Raw genomic sequence first — 9,291 nt, 5'->3', positions numbered from 1 at the left:
ATTCCCAGGTCCTCTCTTGGATCCTGGGATCCATGGTGGGACCAATTCCACATTCCCAGCTCCTCCTTGGGATCCTTGGATCCATGGTGGGGTTCCGACATTCCCGGTTTCTCCACTGGGTTCTTGGATCCAGGTGGGACCAACCCATTCCCAGCTTCCCTTGGATCCTTCAACCAAACCACCATTTGGATCTGGGATCCATGGGGGACATCCCACATTCCCAGTCTTGGATCCTTGGACAATTCCCAACTCCTCCCATGGATCCATGGTGGGACCAATTCCCACATTCCCAGCTCCTCCTTGGGATCCTTCAACCAATACCCAGCTCCTCCTTGGGATCCTTGGATCCATGGTGGGACCAATTTCCACATTCCCAGCTCCTCCTTGGGATCCTTGGATCCATGGTGGGACCAATTTCCACATTCCCAGCTCCTCTTTGGGATCCTTGGACAATTCCCAACTCCTCCCATGGATCCATGGTGGGACCAATTCCCACATTCCCAGCTTCTCCAATGGGATCCTTGGATCCATGGTGGGGGTTCCGACATTCCTGGTTTCTCCACTGGCTTCTTGGATCCTGGTGGGACCAATCCCAGCATTCCCAGCTCCTCCATTGGAACCTTGGGTCAGTGGTGGAGCCTCCAACATTCCCTGTTCCTCCGTTGCGGCTTTGGATCTATGGTGGCACCAATTCCCAAATTTCCAACTTCTCCATTGGGATCCTTGGATCCATGGTGGGAATGATTCTCACATTCCCAGATCCTCCTTCGGCTCCTTGGATCCATGGTGGGGGTTCCGACATTCCCGGTTTCTCCACTGGGTTCTTGGATCCATGGTGGCACCAATCCCAGCATTCCCAGCTCCACCTTGGGATCCTTCAACCAATTCCCAGGTCCTCTCTTGGATCCTTGGATCCATGGTGGGACCAATTTCCACATTCCCAGCTTCTCCAATGGGATCCTTGGATCCATGGTGGGGGTTCCAACATTCCCGGTTTCTCCACTGGGTTCTTGGATCCATGGTGGGATCTCCAGCATTCCCAGCTCCTTCATTGGATCCTGGGATCCATGGTGGGACCAATCCCCACATTCCCAGCTGCTCCAGTGGATCCTTGGATCCATGGTGGGGGTTCCGACATTCCCGGTTTCTCCACTGGGTCCCATGATCCACCCCTGGATCCATTCTCGAATCCATCCCTGGCTCCATTGCAACTCTTCCATTCTCAGACCCATCCCTGGATCCACCCTGGGATCCACCCCTGGGATACACACCTGAGATCACCCCATGATCCATCCATGGATCCACCCCCGGATCCATCCCTGGATCCATCCCTGGGATCCATTCTCGAATCCATCCCTGGCTCCATCCCAACCCTTCCATTCTCAGATCCACCCCTGGGACCCACGCCTGGGATCCATTCTCGAATCCACCCCTGGCTCCATCCCTGGGATCCACCCCTGGATCCATCCCAACCCTTCACATCCCTGGATCCACCCCAGATCCACCCCTGATATCCATCCCTGGGATCCATCCCATAATCCATCCCTGGGATCCATTATCGAATCCATGCCCTGCATCCATCCCAACCCTTCACATCCCCAGATCCATCCCTGGATCCACCCCTGGATCCACCCCCAGATCCACCCCCGGATCCATCCAAGATCCACCCCTGGATCACCCTTGGGATCCATCCCTGGATCCACCCCAACCCTTCCATCCCTTGGATCCACCTCAGAGATCCATCCCTGGAATCCATCCCTGATATCCATCCCTGGATCCACCCCCAGATCCATCCTCAGATCCACCTCTGGATCCACCCCCGGCTTCCATCCCTGGGATCCATTCTTGAATCCATCCCTGGATCCACCCCTGGGATCCGCACCTGGATCCACCCCCAGATCCACCCCCGGATCCATCCAACATCCATCTTTGGATTCTTTGGATCCACCCCTGGATCCATCCCTGGACCCACACCTGGGATCCACCCCTGGATCCATCCCAACCCTTCCACGGTGATCACCCGGATCCATCCTGACCCGGCCCCACAAGACACCCCGGGTTGCCCCCGGAACATCTCCTTTGGACTACACCCCCGTCCATTTCACGGAACACCCACCTTGGATCCAGACACCCCTGGAATCATCCTGATATCATCCCTGGATACCCAACCTTCCACCCTGGGATCCACCCAAATACTACATTACTCTATCACTTGACCAGAAATCCCGAACATAACATCCTATCCACCCCGCCCCCAAACACGGACACAATCCACCCGGATCCATCCAACATCCATCTTTGGATTCTTTGGATCCACCCCCGGGATCCACCCCGGATCCACCCCTGGGATCCATTCGAATCCATCCCTGGGATCCACCCCTGGATCCATCCCAACCCTCCCACCCCTGGGATCCCTCCCTGGGATCCACCCCCGGGCTCCCTGGATCCCCGGGATCCCTCCCAAGGCTCTCCCGGCCCCGCAGACCATCGGGCTGTCCCTGCGCAAGCTGATCGGCAGCGTCGACGCCGTCCTGCCCGAGCTCCCGGCCTCGTCCCGCACCGAGGTACGAACCCCTCGCTCCGGAACATTCCCGGCGTTCCTGGAAAATTCCGGGATTTCCTGGGGAAAATTCTGTAAATTTTCTGGGGGGGGGAAGAAAAAAATCTGGGATTTCCTGGGAAAAATTATGGGATTTCCGAAAAAAAAAAAATTTCCTGGGAAAATTCTGTAGCTTCGTGTAAAAATTCTGGAATTTCCTCGAAAAAATTCCAGAATTTCCTGGAGATTTTTTTCTGGGAAAATGCTAGAATTTTCTGGAAAAAAAATTCTGGAATTTTCTGAAAAAAAATTTCCTGGGAAAATTCTGGAATTTCATGGGAAAATTCCAGAATTTCGTGGGAAAATTTCCTGGAAAAATTCTGGAATATTCTGGGAAAAATATTGAATTTTCTGGGAAAAATTTCCTGGAAAATTCTGGAATTTCCTGGGAAGATTTCCTGGGAAAGGTCTGTAATATTCTGGAAAAAAAAAATTTTGTATTTTCTGGAACATTTTCCTGGAAAATTCTGGAATTTCCTGGGAAAATTCCAGAATTTCCTGGGGAAATTTCCTGGGAAAATTCTGGAATATTCTGGAAAAAAATATTGAATTTTCTGGAAAAATTTTCCTGGAAAATTCTGGAATTTCATTGGAAAATTCCAGAATTTCCTGGGAAGATTTCCTGGGAAAATTCTGGAATATTCTGGAAAAAAATATTGAATTTTCTGAAAAGATTTCCTGGAAAATCCCAGAATTTCCTGGGAAAATTCCAGAATTTTCTGGGGAAAAAAAATCTGGAATTTCCTGGGAAAAATTATGGGATTTCCCGAAAAAAAAAAATTTCCTGGGAAAATTCTGTAGCTTCGTGTAAAAATTCTGGAATGTCCTCGAAAAAATTGCAGAATTTCCTGGAGATTTTTTTTCTGAGAAAATGCTAGAATTTTCTGGAGAAAAAAATCTGGAATTTTCTGGAAAAAAAATCCTGGGAAAATTCTGGAATTTCATGGGAAAATTCCAGAATTTCCTGGGAAAATTTCCTGGAAAAATTCTGGAATATTCTGGGAAAAAATATTGAATTTTCTGAAAAGATTTCCTGGAAAATCCCAGAATTTCCTGGGATAATTCCAGAATTTCCTGGAAAAATTTCCTGGAAAAATTCTGGAATATTCTGGGAAAAAATATTGAATTTTCTGGAAAAATTTCCTGGAAAATTCTGGAATTTCCTGGGAAAATTCCAGAATTTTCTGGGAAGATTTCCTGGAAAAATTCTGGAATTTCCTGCCAAAATTCAGAATTTCCTGGGGAAAAAATAAGAAAGAATTGGCTTGGAAAAAAAATGGAATTTCCCAGAATTTACTGGAAAAATGGTGGAGTTTCCTGGGAAAATACCAGAATTTTCTGGCAAGTTCTGGAATGTTCTGGAAAAAAAAATCCTGGAATTTTCTGGAATTATTTTTCTGGAATTTTCTGGAAAAATTCAAAAATTCTGGACACCCGCCCGCCAAAAAATCTGGAATTCCTTTTCTGCAAAAATCCCAGAATTTCACGCAAGAAATCCTGGAAAATTATGGAACTTCCTGGGAAAATTCCAGAAAATCCTGGAATTTTCGGGGAAAAATTCTGGAATTACCTAGGAAATAAAACCCCCATAATTTCCTGTGAAAACCTCAATTTTTTTCTGGAAAATTCTGCAATTTTTTCTGGAAAACTGCTGGAATTTTCCTGGAAAAATCCCCCCCCGAATAATTCCCCCTCTGCAGCAGATCGAGGGCAAAATTCAGAAATTTTCTGGAAAAATTCTGAAATTTTCTGGGGAAAAATTCTGAAATTTCTCATGTTTTCCTGGCAAAAATCCTGGAATTATCCTGGAATAATTCTTGAATTTTCTGTTAAAAAATCCTGGATTTTTCTGGAATTTTGTGCTTTATTTTTCTTCTTTTTTTTTAAATTATTCTGGAAATTTCTGGGAAAATTCTAGATTTCCCTGGAAAATTTCTGGTATTTCCCTGGGAAAATTCTGGAACTTCCTGGGGGGGAAAAAAATTCTGGAATTTTCTGGGAAAATCCTGAAATTTTCTGGAAAAAAATTCTGAAATTTTCTGGGAAAAATTCTGGAATTTTTTTCTGAAAAAAACTACAGAATTTTCTGGAAAAACCCCAGAATTTACTGGGAAACTGCTGGAATTCTCCGGAACAATTTCCCACCGAATAATCCCCCCCGTCAACAGATCAAGGGCAAAATTCTGAAATCTTCTGGGAAAAAAATTCTGAAATTTTCTGGAAAAATTCTGAAATTTTCTGGGAAAAAAATATGGAATTTTTTTCGAAAATTTTCTGGAAAAACCCCAGAATTTACTGGGAAAATGCGCGGAATTTTCCTGGAAAAATTCCCCCCCCATGAACAGATCGAGGGCAAAATTCTGAAATTTTCTGGAAAAATTCTGAAATTTTCTGGGAGAAATTCTGGATTTTTTCTGAAAAACTATGAATTTTCTGAAAAACCAGAATTTACTGGGAAACCAAATTTTCCGAACAATTTCGAAAATTCCCCATCCCTGTAGACGAGGGCAAAATTCTGAAATTTTTCTGGGAAAAAATTTGAAATTTTTGGGGGAAATTTTTTCTGAAAAAACAAAATTTTCTGGAAAATCCCAGAACTGGGGAAACAATTGGAACAATTTCCTGGAATAATCCTCCCCCGGTGGAAGACGAGGAAAATCGAAATTTTCTGAAAAATTCTGAAATTTTCTGGGAAAAATTCTGAAATTTCTCATGTTTTCCTGGCAAAAATCTGGAATTATCCTGAAAAATTCTTGAATTTCTGTAAAAAATCTGGATTTTTTGGAATTTTTTTTTTTTTTTAAATTTTCTGGAAATTTGAAAATTCCTGAAAATTTCTGCTATTTCCTGGGAAAATTTGGAACTCTGGGGAAAAAAAATTCTGGAATTTTCTGGGGAAAATCCTGACTGGGAAAAAATTCTGAAATTTTCTGGAAAAATTCTGAAATTTTCTGGGAAAAATTCTGAAATTTTTCTGAAAAAATTACAGAATTTTCCGGAAAAATCCCAGAATATACTGGAAAATTATGGAACTTCCTGGAAAAATTCCAGAAAATCCTCCCATCCGTTGGTAGATCGAGGGAAAAATTCTGAAATTACCTGGGAAAAAACCCCATAATTTCCTGTGAAAACTCTGCAATTTTTTTCTGGAAAATTCTGCAATTTTTTCTGGAAAACTGCTGGAATTTTCTGGAAAAAATCCCCCGAATAATTCCCCCCTCTGCAGCAGATCGAGGGCAAAATTCTGAAATTTTCTGGGAAAAATTCTGAAATTTCTCATGTTTTCCTGGCAAAAATCCTGGAATTATCCTGGAATAATTCTTGAATTTTCGGTTAAAAAATCCTGGATTTTTCTGGAATTTTGTGCTTTATTTTTCTTCTTTTTTTTAAATTATTCTGGAAATTTCTGGGAAAATTCTAGATTTCCCTGGAAAATTTCTGTTATTTCCCTGGGAAAATTCTGGAACTTCCTGGGGGAAAAAAAATTCTGGAATTTTCTGGGAAAATCCTGAAATTTTCTGGGAAAAATTCTGAAATGTTCTGGGAAAATTCTGAAATTTTCTGGGAGAAATTCTGGAAATTTTTTCTGAAAAAAACTACGGAATTTTCTGGAAAAATCCCAGAATTTACTGGGAAACTGCTGGAATTTTCTGGAACAATTTCCCCGAATAATCCCCCATCCAACAGATCGAGGGCAAAATTCTGGAATTTTCTGGAAAAATTCTGAAATTTTCTGGGAGAAATTCTGGATTTTTTTTCTGAAAAAACTACGAAATTTTCTGGAAAAACCCCAGAATTTACTGGGAATACGAATTTGCTGAAAATTTACTGGGAAATCGAATTTTCTGAATAATTCCCCCATCCGATGGGTGGATCGAGGGCAAAATTCTGAAATTTTCTGGGAAAAATTCTGAAATTTTCTGGGAAAAATTCTGGAAATTTTTTCTGAAAAAAACTACAGAATTTTCTGGAAAAACCCCAGAATTTACTGGGAAACTGCTGGAATTTTCCTGGAAAAATCCCCGAATAATTCCCCCCCATCCGCGGCGGATCGAGGGCAAAATTCTGGAATTTTCTAGGAAAATTCTGAAATTTTCTGGGAGAAATTCTGGAAAATTTTTCTGCAAAAAACTACGGAATTTTCTGGAAAAACCCCAGAATTTACTGGGAAACTGCTGGAATTTTCCGGAACGATTTCCCCCCCAATAATCCCCGCGCGTGAACAGATTCAGGGAAAATTGAATCTGGGAGAAATCTAAAATTTTGCTGCAAAAACTACAGAAGTTCCTGGAAAAACCGCTGAATTTACGGGGAAAGCTGGAATTTTCCGCGAGCTCGCGCCGGAACAGACGAGGCCAGCGGCGTGAAGACCTGCGCTCGCCGCCGAGCCGGGCGCAGCAGACCCGATGCCGCCGCCGAGTCGCGGCCTCGCACGCCCTCGCCGTGGACGCCAAGAACCTCCTGGACGCCGTGGACCAGGCCAAGCTCCAGGCCAAGCCCTGCCCGCCGTGACGGCAGCGAGAGATGGGAGGAATGGGCGCGGAAAGTTCCGGAAACGCTGGAGGAAAGCGCGGCTTCCGCTGTGGTTTATTTTTTTTCCCTGCTCTTCTTCTTCTTCTTCGTCTTCTTCTCCTTCTTCTTCTTCACCTTCTTCTTTCTTCTTCTTCATCTTCTTCTTCATCTTCTTCGTCTCCGTCTTCTTCTTCTTCATCTTCTTCGTCTCCATCTTCTTCTTCTTCTTCACCTTCACCTTCTTCTTCTTTGTCTTCTTCTCCTTCTTCTTCTTTCTTCTTCTTTGTCTTCTTCATCTTCTTTTTCTTCTTCTTCTTCTTCTTCACCTTCACCTTCACCTTCACCTTCTTCTTCTTCTTCTCCTTCTTCATCTTCTCCTTCTTCTTTCGTCTTCTTCTTCTTCACCTTCACCTTCCTCTTCTTCTTCTTCTTCACCTTCACCTTCACCTTCTTCATCTTCTCCTTCTTCTTCTTCTCCTTCTTCTTTCGTCTTCTTCTTCTTCTTCTTCACCTTCACCTTCCTCTTCTTCTTCTTCTCCTTCACCTTCACCTCTTCTTCTTCTTCTTCTTCTTCACCTTCTTCTTCTTCTTCTCCTTCTTCATCTTCTTCATCTTCTCCTTCTTCTTCTTCTCCTTCTTCTTTCTTCGTCTTCTTCTTCTTCTTCTTCACCTTCACCTTCACCTTCACCTTCTTCCTCTTCTTCTTCTTCTTCATCTTCTTCATTCATCTTCTTCGTCTTCTTTTTCTTCTTCTTCTTCTTCTTTTTCTTCTTCTTCTTCCTCTTCCTCTTCTTCTTCACCTTCACCTTCACCTTCTTCTTCTTCTTCTTCTTCCCGCCGTTCCGCCTCGTCCTCCTCGTGTCTTCTCGAGCGTCGCGATTCGGAAAACGGGAGGCGTCCGGTGGGGTTTTCCTTGGAAAAATATGGAAGGGTTTTGGGGAAAAAAAGGAGGGTTTGGGGTTTTTCCTTGGAAAAAATGAAAACCCTTGGAAAAAATGAGGTTTTTTGGGGGGGTTTTTCCTTGGGAAAAATTGAGGGTTTTGAGGTTTTTGTTGGAAAAAAGGAAAACCCTTGGGAAAAAAAAGGCGGTTTTGGGGTTTTTCACTGGAAAACCTTTTCTTTCGGCGGGTTGGGTGGGATCCCCTGGGATCCATCTCGGCGCATCCACGGATCCACCCTGGGATGGCCGCGGGCGGCACGGCGGGACGGGGACCTGGAGCGCGCCGGGAGCCGAGGGCAGCGCGGAACTTTTCCTTTTGGGTTGAAATCCCCGGAATTCGGCATTTCCCCCTCCTTGGACGTTGCACGGAAGAGTTTGTTTAACGACGGCTTCCGGAACCTTCGGAATTCGGGGTTTCCCCCCGTGGGGGGGACACAAACCTGGAGAACGGTGCCTCTTGCCGCTGCGTTATTCCCAAATTTTGTGCTTTCTGGTTTTCCCGCGGTTTTCCCCAATTTTTTGGTTTTTTTGTTGTATTATTTTTTGTCCGGCTCAGATAAACCGTGCGCCAAATCCTGCCTCGGCCTGTCCTTGCTGTCATCTCCTCGGAATGGTTTCCTCGGGAAGAGGAACGGTTGGGGTGGTCGGGGGCTTCTCGGGGCGGCGGCCGCGGAATTGCGCACGGATTGGGATCGGCGTTCCGTGCCCAAAGCGACCTCCTGGGATCGCGGGATCACCGGATCGTGGGATCGTGTCCGTGTGCCTTCTGCATGGACAACCCAAAGTGTCCAACCCTGTCCCACTACCTCCTGGGATCGCGGGATCACGCGGATCGTGGGATCGTGTCCGTGTGCCTTCTGCATGGACAACCCAAAGTGTCCAACCCTGTCCCACCACCTCCTGGGATCACGGGATCACGGGATCGTGGGATCGTGTCCGTGTGCCTTCTGCATGGACCATCCCCATAATCCGTGTCCCACAACCTCCTGGGATCACGGGATTATGGGATCACGGCATTATGGGATCACGGGATTATGGGATCGTGTCCGTGTCCCTTCTGCATGGACCACCCCCATAATCCGTGTCCCACAACTTCCTGAGATCATGGGATTATGGGATCACGGGATTATGGGATCGTGTCCATGTCTCTTCTGCACGGACCATCCACAGCATTATCCCTGTCCCCCAAATTCCTGGGATCGTGGGATAATGGGATCACAGGATCACAAGATAACGGGAT

Source organism: Camarhynchus parvulus, chromosome 3 (assembly GCF_901933205.1).
Source record: "Camarhynchus parvulus chromosome 3, STF_HiC, whole genome shotgun sequence".
NCBI classification, from domain to species: Eukaryota; Metazoa; Chordata; class Aves; order Passeriformes; family Thraupidae; genus Camarhynchus; species Camarhynchus parvulus.
The sequence above is the reverse complement of the archived record's forward strand: the minus strand, read 5'-3'. Positions refer to the sequence as shown.